Raw genomic sequence first — 17,024 nt, 5'->3', positions numbered from 1 at the left:
TGGTGGGTGGTGCGAGTTTCAACGAAGAGCTGTAGAAGCAGCAGCATCGTGAGTACGATTTGTGGCTATTACTACTTAACACTGTAAACTGTGCGAGTCTTATTATTGCAGAGAGCGAGGTGAAGTGATTCTCATCGTCCCGTGGCCTCTACAAAGGGGCGCCCCGGTCCAGCGTTCGAACGCCTGACGGCAGTAGGAAAGGGAAGCGCTCGGCCCGGTGAGACGTTGAGTTATCCCACCCCCCTGCCACCGCACAGACGTCGAGAGGGTTCGCCCCCGACACCACATAGGGGCGACTTACTCCATCAGACGTTTCGCTGAGCGGATACCTGTGGAGCGAAGGACAGAGAAAGTGAATAACCTGAGGAGAGATCGAAGAAACCTGTACTTACGGTGCGCTGTATCCAGCAGAGAGGTGAGAGCCATACAAAGCCAAATAACTGTGTTTCTGTGTCCAAGTTGATACCTGTGGAGGAAAGAACAGAGGAAGTGAATAACCAGAGTGAGACCTGCACTTACGGTACGCCGAGTCCAGTAGAGAGGTGAGAGCCATTGTAAAGCAAATTAACTGTGCTTTGTGCCCAAGTCGATACCTGTGGAGAGAAGAGGAGAGAGAGTGATTATTCTGAGGAGAAACAGAGTGACAACCTGTACTTACGGTACGCTGAGTCCAGCTGAGAGGTGAGAGCCATTGTAAAGCAAACTAACTGTGCTTTGTGTCCAAGTCGATATCTGTGGAGAGAAGAGGAGAGAGAGTGATTATTCTGAGGAGAGACAGAGTGACAACCTGTACTTACGGTACGCTGAGTCCAGCCAAGAGGTGAGAGCCATCGTAAAGCAAACTAACTGTGCTTTGTGTCCAAGTCGATACCTGTGGAGAGAAGAGGAGAGAGCGTGATTATTCTGAGGATAAACCGAGTGAAAACCTGTACTTGCGGTACGCTGAGTCCAGTTGAGAGGGAGCGCCATCTTGAAGCTTACAAGTTGTGCTACTGTGTCCAGGTCGATACCTGTGGAGGGATAAGAGAGGAGTTGTGAGGAACCTGCACAAGTTGTGAAAACGCAAGGGAGAGCCTTCACGGGAAGGATCCAGGTACGCAACCCAAATATTAACCCCCCCCCACTCAATTGGTTTTAATTCTGCCTCCAGGAGGAAGAAGGAGCGCGCCACGGATTAATTAGGCTCGGCCGGGGCCTGAGTCCCACGTCCTGGACCCCCGTTGGCCCCTTGCTTCCCGTTACCCCCGGCTGAGGCCCACCTGGAGGGCAGAGCTAGCAACCAGTTTTAATTCCCCCTCCCCATTTCCCCACTACATTTTAAATATTTAAATAAAGATTGTTTTAATACTTACCTGTTCTCGTGTTGTCTGGTCATTGGGTTGGCTTTGGGGACCTCCTCGAGGTGGAAGTTGAGAAGGGGCGTGGCTTAGCAAAGTAAGCGCCAGCCCCTTGGCCGTGACAAGTTCTTATCCACATTCTGTGGGCTTCCTCTGCGTCCAGAGACTGATCAGATTACACCACGTTTCGAGCCTCACGTCCAGAAAGGCAATAACCTCTTCTGCAACAAGGTGAAGCTCAGAAGAGCAAGCCTACACTTCAAGAGGCCTTTAATCTGCGTATTCCAGATTGGTTAAGGACCTTCTGCACTGACTACAGGATCGTGTCTGCGTGTTCCAGATCGCTAGAATCCTCTCGGTGCTTCCCGGAGATCAGCATTTTCACAGCGCTTCGTGTTCAAGGCTGTTGAACTGAACCTGACGCTTTCCCCATTGCAGTACAAGAAAGCCTGATACGTGGCCAACAGGCCACCAAAGGACAGCTCATGCGACCGCACAGAACGTAAATATAACACAACCAAATCTTTCCTGAAACCATGGTATTGGTCTATTATATTAGTAACTAATTACCATAAATTTTCAATATTGCATAACTGATTTCTTTAATGTTTATCAGATAATTCTTTAATTAAAATAATGTGTTTATTTGATCAGAAACAGAAAACATTCTGCCATAAATTCAACACAGTCACTTCAATTTTCTATTCTTTGCATTTTAGTTTCTGGGCTCTATTTTAACGATCTGAAACGCAAGTGCGAAGCGCAACGCGCAAGTGAGTTTGTGGGCGGATCTTGGGCGCTGTTGCTATTTTCCCGGCGTGAGAAATAACTCTTGCGCCAGGCGCAAATCAATAAGGGGTTGGTCTGAAGTAGGTTCATTATTCATAGGTGTGGTTTGGGCGTAACGTCAAATAAACCAATCAGAACGCTAGCCAACATTCCCTTTAAACGCAAGGGCGCAAATTCCATGGCGGGTTGCTATTATTATGACGGATTTACCAGGCGCACGCCAGGAGCGGTTCACAGCCGAGGAGACCGACGTCCTTGTACGGGGGAATCCCACGCTTGCCAGCATAAATCGGGCACGCCGTGTAACGGGAGGTGGATCTGCCTCAGGACTTGACGCCAGCAGAGGACATCACTGCGTCCACCCTCACCGCTGAAAGGGTTTGGGGGCTTTGAAATCGGACCCAAGAAACGCAAGCAAGGTCCAACCCCAAAGTACTCTTACAAATCAAGTTCATATACATTAAGGTTTCTTATGAAAACATTTTAACTATTATTTACATAAAATAAACGTAATACAGCCACACAACAAAGTTATGAAAATATTTTAATCGTTATTTGCATGAGAATAAATAAAAACTATCACCACAATGCTCACCACTATGATTCCCCTTATCTCGTGTGTTAATATTTTTAAGTGTAACAATTTATGATTTGCAAAAATAACTGTTGCATCTGTGTAGATTAGATAAGCAAAGTGTATGCGCGTTGTGCACGCTATACATTATGGTCAAGCATGCGCCCTTAAAATAGCATAATGAACCACGCGCAACGCGCCACTGACTTTAGACTAGTTTTTTTTTGTTAGTAGCACTAGCCCAATTGTTTTTTTAAAACTGCAAAATAGCATAAGAGATGGTTTGCGCCGCAACACGCCTCCTTTTTGCGCTGAACCGCCCAGGGAGCGCAAGTTCATTCCCTAGTTTGCTGACGTGCATCTGTGGAGGGAAAAAATCCCCGCTGTGCGCCGGCGCAAAATACGAATGATACATGCGTCACTGACAAAGTCAATTGCGCTGGGTGCAAGATAGGGCCCTCTATCTTTTTCTATTCTTTAGTATTTTAGTATCATTTAGTAGTGTTTTTAGTTTTCTTGTTTATCTTTTGTTAATAAATTCCATTGTATTACCACTGTGTCTTCCTTGTGTTGATAATACAGTTAAAGTGTCATGATTTCGGTCTTACCGGCCGCTTTGTCTTTGTTTCATTATGTGTTTTGTTTTGACAGCTCCACACGTGCGCGCCTCCCACCTGGTGATCTCATTAGCTCTGACTCTTCTCACCGGCGTCACACACCTGTTCTGATTTATGCCCAATCCGGTTTGATTTAAATTCCCCTCGTTCCCTCTGTTCTTTGCAAGTTCGTCATTGTATGTTCATGCCCGCTAGCTTGTCTAGTTCCTGTCTAGTCGTGTTCTGTGTAATAATTATATTTACCGTCTGTGCTCTCTGCTGCCTTTGCCCCTTCAGACTCCCATTCAGTATCTGCTCTCCCGTGAATTGGTGCCCCGTCTTCGCTGTCTGACTGCTGGATTTGCTCACGTTTCAGCTCTCTGGCTCGGCTGCTGTGGCTCAGTCCAGTTTGATCTCCGCATCGTGAGATACATCAGAGCGCTGTCCAGCTCTTAGTGCGCTGTTGATTTTCAGAGCGCTGTCCAGCGGCTTCCCAGCTGAAGTCTTCCAGCATTTACCTCTCTCTCTCTGTGCCCCGCCAGGATTACATCTCGGGCTTAGTGGATGTCCTACGGCTTAGTGCTGTGTTTCCCACTACCGACCTTTTGCGAAGGAGCCCATCTGAAGATTTCCGATCTAGTGTTATCTCCTCCTCGCACCATTCACAAGGACACCGAGTGTTATTCTATTCTACATACTGACTGTCAATTATACATATTCTGATTACATCGAGTGTTTGTCTACTATACATATTTTGAGTACATTGTGTGTTTGTCTCCTACACATCTATTAAATACATCTGCGCTGGGATTCCTGTGTTCTGTCATCCCTAACAGGACGAACTTACCAAGATGGATCCCGCGGAGGTTGACGGACTTCGGAAGGCGCTCGCCCAGCAGGGCTCATGGCTGGGCCAACACTCTGCCCGTCTCTCTACCACTTCTCAGGAGGTTGAGGATTTATCCTCTCGTATAGCAGATCTTTCCTCGCGTCTTGACCAGGTCCAACCCAGTCAGCAGTCTGAGACGGAGCCTCATGCCACAACCCCACCGCCTTATGATGGCAATCCCGCCTCCTGCTGGGCGTTTCTTTCACAATGTTCCCTGGTATTTGCCCTCCAGCCACGCCGCTATTCCTCTGAGCGCACCCGAATGGGGTACTTAGTCACCCTTCTGGTTGGCAAGGCCCGTGACTGGGCTACGGCCGTGTGTGATGCCCGCGATCCTTGCTTGCTGCGGCTCGGTTGGCTCATCTGGTTCAGGGAGGACACACAGTCACCTAGTACGCCATAGAGTTCAAGACCTTAGTGGCTGCCTGCCACTGGAATGAAGTGGCTCTTCGAGCGCAGTTTGTTGAGGGGCTGTCTGATGGTCTCCAGGACGAGATCGCGGTCCATGATCTTCCTCCCTCTCTAGATGCCATAATTGATTTAGCTCTCCGGATCGAAGCCCGGAGGTTACTTCGCAATCAGCGCCGCTCTCTCCGCCAGCGGGTCTTCATGGATGAGACCACTGTTTCACCCTCTTCCTCGACCTCACCACCTGTCGAGCCGGAGCCCATGCAACTGGGGCGCATGCGCCTGTCACAGAGAGAGAGAGAGATAGACATCTGCTGAATGCTTTGTGCCACTATTGTGGGAAACCGGACACTTTGAGTACTGAGTTTTGCCGTTAGGGCTTTGTAACGCCCCCTCTGTCTTCCAAACTCTGGTCAATGATGTGCTGAGAGACATGATTAACAAGTTTGTCTTTGTGTATATAGATGATATTCTCATCTTTTCCCCCTCTATGCAGGAACACACTCAGCATGTCCGCCGAGTCTTACACAGGTTATTAGAGAACAAGCTTTATGTGAAGGCGGAGAAGTGCAAATTCCATCGTAGGTCAGTTTCGTTCTTGGGTTTTGTTGTTGCAGCCGGTGAGATACGTCCCGACCCGGCGATTTATCAAAAATTACGGTCAGGTTGCTCAGCCTCTTACTGCTCTCACTTCCACTAAGGAGAGGTTTGTCTGGAATTCTAGTGCTCAGGAGGCCTTTGATAATTTAAAGTCCCGGTTTATCTCTGCTCCTGTTCTCTCTATTCCAGATCCTGCTGCTCAATTTATTGTGGAGGTGGATGCTTCGGATGTCGGGGTAGGCGCCGTTTTATCTCAGCGGTCTGCAAAGGATGGCAAGGTGCATCCCTGTTCCTTTTTCTCCCATCGGTTAAACCCAGCAGAGCGAAATTATGACATAGGTAATCGGGAGCTGCTGGCGGTCAGACTGGCTTTGGGTGAGTGGCGTCACTGGTTAGAGGGGACCTCGGAGCCCTTCCTGGTCTGGACGGATCATAAGAACCTGGAATACATCCGTTCAGCCAGGAGATTATCTTCTCGTCAGGCTCGTTGGGCGCTCTTCTTTGACAGATTTAACTTCACCCTATGAAGCCCGATGCTCTCTCTCGTTTGTTCGAAAGCCCCGGTTCCTCTGGGGACGAAACCATCCTCCCGGAGGGGCAGGTGGTGGGTGCCCTGCGCTGGGGAATAGAACAACGGGTGAGACGGGCCGGCCGGGAGGTGGAAGTGCCAGATGAGTGCCCAGCGGGTTGATTGTGGGTTCCGGATTCTCTTCGCTCCGAGGTCATCCGGTGGGGTCACGAGTCCAAGTTTGTTTGCCATCCGGGGGTTCAGAGAACGTTGGCTACCGTGCGTCAGCATTTCTGGTGGCCCTCTATGGGTCCCGATGTCAGACAGTTTGTGTTAGCCTGTCAGATTTGTGCCCGTAATAAGGCCTCTCATCAAGCTTTATTGGTCTGCTTAAACCTTTACCCATCCCTCTCTCGCCCTTGGTCTCATATCGCCATTGATTTTGTGACCAATTTGCCTAGTTCTAAGGGAAACACTGTTGTTTTGACCATTGTGGACCGCTTCTCCAAGGTGGCTCACTTTGTCCCTTTGCCCAAGCTTCCCTCTGCCAAAGAAACAGCCCAGGTAATGATCGAACACATCTTTTGCTTACATGGTCTGCCCACAGACGTAGTTTCAGATAGGGGTCCTCAGTTTATTTCTTGTTTCTGGCAGGAATTCTGTAGACAAATTGGCTCCACAGCCAGCTTGTCTTCGGGGTATCACCCTCAGACCAACGGGCAATGTGAACGGGCTTACCAAGATTTAGGTAGAGCTCTCCGCTGTCTGACATCGCTATATCTGAGCTCCTGGTGCCAACAGCTACCCTGGGTCGAATACGCCCATAATTCTCTCCCCGTGTCTTCTCTGAATATGTCCCCATTTGAGGCGTCCATGGGGTTTCAGCCTCCTTTATTCCCGTCCCAAGAACCTGATGCGGTGGTTCCGTCTGCGCTGGCTTTCGTCCGTCGTTGCAAACGCACCTGGAGGAAGGTTAGATTTACATTACGTCAGGTTTCCAGACGAACCAAAGCCGCGGCCGACCGTCACCGTAGACCCGCGCCCCGTTTTATCTGTGGGCAGAAAGTATGGCTTTCGTCCAAGGATTTACCTCTCCGTGAGCCCTCTCGCAAGCTGGCTCCACGATTCCTTGGGCCATACAGCATAGTGAAGGTTATTAATCCCGTGACGGTTCGGCTCAGATTGCCCCCAGCACTCGGTCGGGTTCACCCGGTTTTCCATGTTTCCAAGCTTAAACCGATTTATTTTTCCCACCTTAACCCTGTTCCCTCTGCCCCCTCCTCTCCCACCCCTCAGCTTGTAGATGGCGCTCCCGTTTATTCAGTTAAGTCCCTACTAGATGTGCGTCGCCGGGGTAGGAGATTTCAATATCTGGAGGAGAGGTGTTGGGTACTGGCCCGGGACATTCTGGACCCTGGGCTGATCAAGGATCTCCGTCGGCGACGGGGTGAGCTTCCTCATGGACCGCCCGGTGGCGGTCGTGGGGGGGAGTCCTGTCATGATTTCGGTCTTACCGGCCGCTTTGTCTTTGTTTCATAATGTGTTTTGTTTTGACAGCTCCACACGTGCGCGCCTCCCACCTGGTGATCCAATTAGCTCTGACTCTTCTCACCGGCGTCACACACCTGTTCTGATTTATGCCCAATTCGGTTTGATTTAGATTCCCCTCGTTCCCTCTGTTCTTTACAAGTTCTTCATTGTATGTTCATGCCCGCTAGCGTGTCTAGTTCCTGTCTAGTCGTGTTCTGTGTAATAATTATAATTACCGTCTGTGCTCTCTGCTGCCTTTGCCCCTTCAGACTCCCGTTCAGTATCTGCTCTCCCGTGAATTGGTGCCCCGTCTTCGCTGTCTGACTGCTGGATTTGCTCACATTTCAGCTCTCTGGCTCGGCTGCTGTGGCTCAGTCGAGTTTGATCTCCGCATTGTGAGATACATCAGAGCGCTGTCCAGCTCTTAGTGCACTGTTGATTTTCAGAGCGCTGTCCAGCGGCTTCCCAGCTGAAGTCTTCCAGCATTTACCTCTCTCTCTCTCTCTGTGCCCCGCCAGGATTACATATCGGGCTTAGTGGATGTCCTACGGCTTAGTGCTGTGTTTCCCACTACCGACCTTCCCGAAGGAGCACGTCTGAAGATTTCTGATCTAGTGTTATCTCCTCCATGCACCATTCACAAGGACACCGAGTGTTTTTCTATTCTACATACTGACTGTCAATTATACATATTCTGATTACATCGAGTGTTTGTCTACTATACATATTTTGAGTACATTGAGTGTTTGTCTCCTACACATCTATTAAATACCTATGCGCTAGGATTCCTGTGTTCTGTCATCCCTAACATAAAGGGTTCTACAAGCTCGTCAGAATCTCACAAAATCCTTCAGATAAATAAGATGACAAACTCCCTCTAATTTACATATTTTCTTATTTGTTGAATGGTTTATTTAGATAATTCTTAATGTTAAAGTGAAGTTCTTTAGCTGGTGCCCTGAAGTAGAGGAGGAAGGGTTCATTTGACACACACACGCACACACAGTTGAGGTGAAACTTTCAGTGTCCTGTGAATGGCATACTAACCAATGGTTGCACATGTGAAAATCACTAAATTAATTTGTGCCCATGTCAAAATCACTACAATATAATTAATATTTAAAAATGAGTTAATGCTGCATGGATATTATACAAGAGTAAATAAAAATATTGTTTACAAAATTTGTGAAAGGCTCATTGCATGTCCACATCCTTAATATATTTCATGTCAAAGTATTTTATATATAAATTATTATAAGAAAACCTGTTCCCTTTCTGTCATCCACTCAACATGTGCTCTTGAGAGCCAATCTTGTCTGACAATGAAACTGCAATGAAATTGTGCGAATGGTATTTGTATACCAGTCTTCGCCCACACTTACATGTATAAAAGGAGACGGCGAAAACCATTCAGACGCTCTCGTTCTTCGGAGCTCGCTGGTCAGATCTCTCTCTCAGGGCACAATCTGGCACTTGAGGGTGGATCTCTGGAACCTCCATGCCAGGCTTCTGGGGCCTAATTTATCAAGCGTGCGTACGAACAGAAGTGTGCATAAAATGTGCATAGGAACAGTTTTACGTAAAGTGTGGAATTTATCAAATATGTAGAAATGTGTGTAAATATACACCTCGGAGCAGTGTTGTTTTCGTCAACGATGACGATAACGAAATGATTTCGTTGACGCACCTATTTTTTATGACGCTAACGCGACGATGACTAGCTAAAAATGTCTCTAAGGTGACGAAAACATGACGAGACGCTTTCGAGTTTTCGTTGACGAGACGAGACGGAACGAAAATGAATGTAAGTCTGACGTTTACAATGCATGTCATTTCTGCATATTTTGCGTGAAATCTGTCTGTTTTTAGCTAAAAAGTATCAGCAATGCTGCCGTTTCCTATCCTTGTTTTGGGTCAACACAGTCACGCCCACCACCCGGCTGCCGCCATGCCGCGCACGCGCACCAGATTTCAAACAACAACAACACACCTGCGGCTGTGGCGAGTTCGAAGGACGTAGCGGAGGCGCCAATAAACGGAAACGACGAGATGATTAATGGACATACTTTCAGTATAATCCATCAGACAGAAAAACGGAATGCATATTGGGAGACGACGGTAAATGTGGCCACAAATAGGGCAAGAATGGGAAGAATACCACCAACCTCAAGCGGCACCTGAAGGCTCATCACGCTAATATTTTTTTAAAGGTAACTAACCAGTCACGCTGTTAACAATCATATACATTTTACTCGACATTCGGCTTGTGACACATTTCATGGTAAGCTTAAGCTTTTACATGTATCTACTTGTCAAACCTAAGCCCATTTCCTATACTTTTTGTGGTGTATTTAAAAAAGGCAAGGCACGCGTTTCTCAAATTTATAAGTGAGGTCTCAGCGTAACACACAAACTCAACATGAGGGTATATCAGGCTCAACTTTTTTGTTATGACATGCGCAGAAGGCACATCGACTAAAACAATGGCAAGACCTCAGGGAGAACCTTAATGCACATTTTAATAGTATTAAATACACCACACTTTTTAACCTAAATTAATTTGTTAAAAAATACTTTTTTTTACTAAAATTGACTTAAACTTGACTAAAACCTTTTTGCGTTTTCGTCGACTTAAACTTGACTAAAACCTTTTTGTGTTTTCGTCGACTAAAACGTGACTAAAACTAACAATTTCATAAGTGACTAAAATGTGACTAAAACTAAAAGCATTTTCGTCCAAAAGACTAAGACTAAAACGAAAACTAAAAGGGCTGCCAAAAACAACACTGCCTCGGAGCATGCTTATGCACAGAATCTAGTGGTAGAATAGCGATACTACACAGGATCATCCTCAGTGTGTAAAGAAGTGTGTATTTATTATCCACAAGCAGGTGTTAAAAATGATTCGTGTCAATATAGTAACAGCAAACCAGTGTTGAAGTTAATGATTTATTTGTGATTTGTCGTCAAATTGGTATCTACCACTATAAATGAATAGAGTTGGGTCCGAGTCCACCTTTGTCAAATACGAGTCAAGACCAAGTCCTTAAACTTCAAGTCCGAGTCCAAGTCCGAGTCCAAAAGGGTCCGAGTTGGACTTAAGTCCGAGTTCTTAACCCTTGTGTGGTGTTCGGGTCTGTGGGACCCGTTTTGAATGTTTACTGAAAGAAAAATTATGCAATTAGTTGTTGTTTCAACCTCAAATTCACTGGCCTTGGCTCATTTTCTATAAAGAACATAAAAATAATCAAATTTATAATGACTGTACACTGTGTACCCCCCTACACATTTATATTACATATAAGGTGTTCGGGTCCACTGGACCCGGAGTTAATAAGAGTGTAACAAATGTAATGTGCTATGTAACTTCAGTCTGTTTTCTCCTATCTGGGACTCCTGTGTGTTTGTATATATGTCTGTACATATGTGATGGATACATGTCAGAGTTTTGTCATTCTACTCTTGCTGTAATGGTGCAAGGATACAACATGTTTTATATCATGTAGGGCTGTGACGATAACCGCGTCACCGCAGTAATGAGATGCCAACCGCGGTGCTGAGTTCATCATCGTCATCACCGCACTTTTTTTTTCTTTATTTTGCTGGTGAAAGTTACAGAAGTCACATGGTGTATGATATGAACTATACACAAAAGTCATTGTTAATCATAATTTACTGTCTTCCATCCTGTGTTCAAGGGATCTAGAGAAAAAACTGCTTTCCGCACAAGGGGGAGGGACGGTGCATTAAAGAGCACCTATTATGGGATACACGTTTTTAAACATCCTTTTGTGTGTAAGTGTGCATTAGTACATGCTAACGATATTCAAAAAGTACATACCTCAAAGAAAACGATGACGCGAGTTATCGTCTCTAACGTTCGAGGACTACAAAAAACACTCGGATTGTAGGCAACAGTTTACTTCCTGGGATAAGTGACGTAGATAAGACCAACATTATCATAGTTCAGCCCTCTCTGCTTTGCTTGGGTACGCCCTCAAAGACGGGGGTGGGGAGCGCCGAGTCAGAAGAGAGCTGAAATGGCGGAGGTTGGGAGTCCCTGCTTTGACTCTGTTTGCAAACTCTTGTTTCATTGTTTAAGCGATTAAATCTCTCGAGTAGACGCTGTCTCTTTAGATGCGAGGGCAAAATAGCACTTTATGGACTTCCACAGAGGACATCATGTTTAATACGGTTCCGGAAAAATCCAGTCAGAAGTTGTTCACGGAGTTTTCACAATAACTGCTTCTCATGAACCGAAGCTGGATTTGCACGACGTCTCCTCTTGAAAGTTGGATTACTGTGCACTTCTGGATCACAGGCTGTAAGTATTCACGTTTATTATTTGCCTTTTACTGTACATTATGTAACCGGTAACCGGAGATTAACATAATGTGCGTGTAGAGCTAAGCTTGCAAGTTAATTGTTTTGTGTTGTAATACAGTATTTCATAAACAACGTACCATATTTACACACGTGTATGTTGAATTATGCAGACTATCGTTTTTTTTATCGATGTTGGTTTAGACATGTTTACAAACTTGCTAAGTTGCTAAGCTAAATACAAATACAAATGCCAGCTAAACTGTTACCAGTAAAATTTGTTCTCATGATCAAACTCAAGAAACTCTAAGTACAGATGATTTGTTTAAAGTTATATGTATTTTACTGTTGTATTTACTTGAAGCTTTCTTAGATTTTGAAACGAAGTAAACACGTAATGTGTGTTGCTAATGTTGGGCCATGTAATATGTAATACATTAACGTTTTAATGAATAGTCTAACGAGTTATAGTCGTTGTACTCTATTGTTATAATATGTCTTTTTGACTGAATACATGTTTGTTTTATTTGTCTATATCCTAGATTCGCAGCTGGACACATCCTTCTACACTGTATGCAAACATGCAACATCATTACACACAGTACAAGGAGTCAGACTGGCATATGAGGAGCAAAGGTATGTAACACATATGATGTATTTAGCTAGTGATACCACTACCAGTCTTAAATGTATAACTGATGATGACAAAGTTTTTTTCTCTGCATAATCATAGGAACCCAGGCAGTAGCATCGTTTCACAATGTTTCCATCACCATCATCAGTGGATGCCTTTGCCGTCCGTAGCCTGAGATTTCAGATTTGCAGCAAAAATTTTTTGATTTTCTCATTTATTGGAATGCTGTGCAGGTATTTAAGTATTTTAGTAACTGTGTTAAATAAAGTAGTATTTACTTTTACAATAAATTAATTGCTTGTTTATATTTTACAGGTATTTGTACCTTGCAGCCATCCATTACAATGTCACCAAGCCGTAACAAAAGCAGGAGAGGGAAAGTACAAGGCTATGTTCCCAAAACACACAAGTGACATACCGTAAGCAGTAATGTTTTATTTCAAATACATTCATAATTAAAAACTTAATGTATGAAGCAGGGAAATAAATGATCAAAACAAAAGATTTATTGACTGCAATATTTCTACAGTTATGTGGAGGATGTGATCAGGCTTGTGTTTGATGAGGTATTTGAAGATAAGCTGAAGGAAACCCTGATTCCAATGGACCTGGCATCACAGTTTGAGAGACCTTCAAAGGAGGACGTGATTGCATGCCATCTTCAGTGCAGGGGTCGTCGAAAGCCAAAATTGTGACCGATCTGATCAGGAAGCTCCAAGCGTATCTGGAGAACAACACACGACAGGATGATAACCTTATAGTGTCGTCTTAAATAGCACCAGCTGACAAAGCTTTGATATGCCATTTATCTGAATAGATAGCTGTAAGAAATGAATTAAACAATTTTTGAAACAAGAGCACAATATGGTTACTAAAGTATGTTTATTTATATATTGTTTAACATTTAAATATATATTTGTAATAAAAAAAAAAAACTTTTGACTGACTATTATATTTTCTTTAAAGTTACATCTTTTGTTCTTTTGGGTACTTTGTTACTATAATGATACTTTAGTGTTATTGGTTTAAAAATGTAATAAAACTTACTCTAGTCCTGCACCTCAAAGGCTTATAGTCGGTACAATAAATGTTCTGTGTGTAGGGATTTAGACAATTTGTGCAAAACCTGGATGATGAATCACGCAGGTAAGAGGCCCTGGAACATGTTGCATTCTCCTTAAAACCTAATAAGTAAAAACATAGCACTTATAAGTAAGTCTTTTATAAAAAAGTTTACCATAGTGAAATAATGTAGAACATTCATTTCAATTAATACTTTCTTTGTGCTACATTTGGTGTTTCCATATAGTTTGCACAGTAATATAGTATGTAAGCGGTCTTTTATAATAAAGTTTACTATAGTAAAATAATGTTAACAAATGAAATAGTTTTATAATCATTTCAACAAATACTTTCTATGTGATACATTTGGTGTTTCCATATAGTTTGCACAGTAATATAGTATGTAAGCGGTCTTTTATAATAAAGTTTACTATAGTAAAATAATGTTAACAAATGAAATAGTTTTATAATCATTTCAAAAAATACTTTCTATGTGATACATTTGGTGTTTCCATATAGTTTGCACAGTAATATAGTATGTAAGCGGTCTTTTATAATAAAGTTTACTATAGTAAAATAATGTTAATAAGTGAAATAGTTTTATAATCATTTCAAAAAATACTTTCTATGTGCTACATTTGGTGTTTCCATATAGTTTGCAAAGTAATGTAGTACGTTATAATTACCTTTTGGATGTCTTTGCAACACATTTTCGTCTTCGTTTAGCATTCTGGCAGAGCTAAGGACACCTAAAAAAGTTAAATCCAATCGCCTTCATTGACGGAGATCGTTTATATCGTAACGGCCGTCTGAACTCTCTGGATCGAGCTTGAAGTGGTAAGGCAGTACAGACACCATCGTTTATTTAAGCAATATCGCTCGAGTAGGAGTGTGATATAGCTCTATATCATCACGGCTGTGATTAGGCCAGAGGCACGAGGCCGTAGGCCGAGTGCCGGAGGCAATCACAGCCGTGATGATATAGAGCTATATCACACGACTCCGAGAGCGATATTGCTTTTATACAACAGTTCGACGGCACACGTTTGAAAAACGAAAACTAAAAAACAACAACGGAGTTATTTTAAAAGCCTCTTTGTTTGAGAACTACTTCTTCCGCCACGGATTTGAGGGCGGCCAGAATGACAGGTAAAACTTTCGGCTGCTTTGAAGCTCATAACAACTCAATGGACGGAAAAGCCGTTTCTTTATATTACCGTTTCTTGGTCACAAAGTGTAGTTTTAAGATTAGTTTAGTCGAGAATGTATATGTATTATATTTAAATCTGCAGTCGATTAGTAAAGATAGCGCCTGTTTGAACGAGTGCTTACTGAGATTCGGTACGAATGAGAACCAAAGCATGAGCGAACGTGAGTGTTCACTCGCCCCGCTGACCACCGCCCTCTCTGGGCTACATTTCTGACAGAGATACCCTGGCTCTCATGTTGGCCTTGTTTGTTTATGATCGTCAAAATGAGATCAAATCAGCAGTATGTGGTGTCATGATCAAACGATTACTTGTTTTTTTATTCATATTTAGTGTCTTTTGTGTTGTTATTGTTTTGGCGCGAGGTAAAAGTTAATAAAACTATACTTGTATAACGTTACTATTGCTTTCTCATTTATTCTTAACGCGATACGAGCACTCGATTATTATTATTAAACTTTGTTCTTGTCAGTACTATACAAAACGGTTTTTTATAAGTGTCAGAGAGATGTTTTTGCATGCTGCTTATAAATATACCAGTGACGATATCTCATAACATGTTTTAATAGTCACATCACGATAAAGTAAATGATCAATGTCCACATTTAAAAGCTGCGGTGCTTACCTGCAGTTCCACGGTGTTTTCGCGTTCTGATAAAAGATATAGCTCCAGAAAAAAACGAGTGTTTATATTCCTCTTTCCAAGTGTTAATCGTCCACACGATGTGACAAGACATTTCTCCCATTAACTTTAACGTAACATCCAAGAGCGCTGATCTTTGACAGAATAATTACTTCCGATTGGGGATTCACAGACTGATTTATGAGCTAGTAAACTAATGAGACACACGGAGAGTGATTCAAAACAGCGCGTCTGTGTTTTTCCATTCAGAGATGAGCCTGCTTAGGACCTCCATTCACTAGGTGGCGGAATAATACGAAAGGTGATGCGGTTACAGTGCCGTTATCAGCACAATATCGCATAGCTCTTAGCCAATCAGATTCGAGAACCAGAAAGAACTGTTGTATAAAGAGAAATATAACGCTTGTTTACGTTGCCTGTGACTCTCAGTCAGAACCGGAAAACCCACGTGTAGTCAGGGGCGTAACCTTTCAAACACACGCCGAACCCAGTTGACCAATAACAGTTGAGTAGTCATCTGACCAATCCGAATACACTAGACATTTTGGGAGGCGGAGACAGGAACTAAATCCGAGCGTTTTCCAGACATGCAGAAATCGGTGAGGTATGTAAGCAATTTATAAGACTCACAGTGCATTAGTTCAAGTTTTAATAACATGTATGTACTATGGGATATTACAATAACGTGCTAACGTGCTAATTTATTAGCATAATTGGTGCTCTTTAAACATATATAGGGGTTTATTATGTGCGCATGTCTTATAATTGTTATTTAATTACTTAGTTTCAGTACTTAAATACACACAATAGCCTACTGTCACGGGCGCAATCTTCTTAAACATGAAGCCATTAATTTGAAGCGCGTCATGCCCAGGTGCTCTGATATTTATTGCATGCCATGGAACTGTATGGAATAAATTTCCCGCCTAATGTATTGAGGTCACGGATTAAAAAATAATATGCATGAATAAAATAATAATAAGCGCAAATCAGAACTTTAAACAGATTTAAAGTTATATTGCACAAAACTGAACAACGAATGCAAAGTTATCTAAATTGCATACAAAATGACGTTTTCTTTGATTATATTTTTCATTTTTTTCTTCTCTCTAATATATTCTGCTCATATTAATTTTTTTTTGTATGCTTGTGCTGTTTTTCCCTTGCTCTTATTTCCACACTCTGCGCTTGCATTTCCAAAAGTTGCAGTTAGAGTTTCATGCAAATCAGGGCAGACTTTAAGTGTCGCCATTGGTCCGCTAGTTTTAGATTGACAGCTTCTCCTCTAGCCAATCAGTCGAAGAGAGGGTGTTGACGTCACTTCGGTGCGACTCAAAGCAGGCGATCGTGCAGGTGAAGATGGATAACCGTCAGATGGGCTTTGATAATTTCAGATAACTTTTTGTATATTCACAGGTAGTGAAGTATGCATGTACAGTTTCTTTAAATATAATTATTGGCATTTATAGAGTCCGTTTTCTACTGTTATTGAGCTTATTTACACTTAGCGGTTAGCGCTTAGCGTATTTACCTCAAAGTTTACTTCAGTAATATTACCTTTATTTAAGTAATAATAGTACAGTTTGCATATCAATCCTGCTTCTTTATGTTTATTCATGAATTTATGCTGTTATGTGAAGTCATGAGAGCTATATTTATTGTAATACGAGACATTAAATGACGTTATATGAATACTTTTGCTTTTAATGTGCTCATTATACACTCACAGTGGCATTTTTGTGCTGGATTTAAATGCATGTTTATATATTTGTTTTTACGTTTATATTGCAAACTTTTTGGCACAATATTACGTGGTCTTATTGCTACAGGTCCTATAAAACTGTACACTGTACACGTGCCTTCCCGTGTACAGTTTGAAACACATGTAGCCTTTCTACAACCCTGCCTGTCACCTAATAATCT

The 17,024-nt window shown here is 42.9% G+C and overlaps 2 long non-coding RNA genes across 2 annotated transcripts; one reads left to right on the top strand and one right to left on the bottom strand.

Annotated features, from left to right (window-relative positions):
* Window positions 1–11,279: 11,279 nt before the first annotated feature.
* On the top strand, window positions 11,280–13,136 carry LOC135730232 (uncharacterized). Its single transcript, XR_010525929.2, has 5 exons — window positions 11,280–11,555; window positions 12,097–12,190; window positions 12,288–12,421; window positions 12,504–12,607; window positions 12,718–13,136. It is a non-coding gene; the product is annotated as an uncharacterized lncRNA (long non-coding RNA).
* On the bottom strand, window positions 12,781–14,060 carry LOC141281322 (uncharacterized). The gene is made up of 3 exons (XR_012335563.1): window positions 13,937–14,060; window positions 13,236–13,372; window positions 12,781–12,912 (listed from the first exon to the last, which is right to left on the bottom strand). It is a non-coding gene; the product is annotated as an uncharacterized lncRNA (long non-coding RNA).
* Between the last annotated feature and the right edge of the window lie 2,964 nt (window positions 14,061–17,024).

Source organism: Paramisgurnus dabryanus, chromosome 20 (genome assembly GCF_030506205.2).
Source record: "Paramisgurnus dabryanus chromosome 20, PD_genome_1.1, whole genome shotgun sequence".
Lineage (NCBI taxonomy): Eukaryota > Metazoa > Chordata > Actinopteri > Cypriniformes > Cobitidae > Paramisgurnus > Paramisgurnus dabryanus.
The sequence above is the reverse complement of the archived record's forward strand: the minus strand, read 5'-3'. Positions and strand labels throughout refer to the sequence as shown.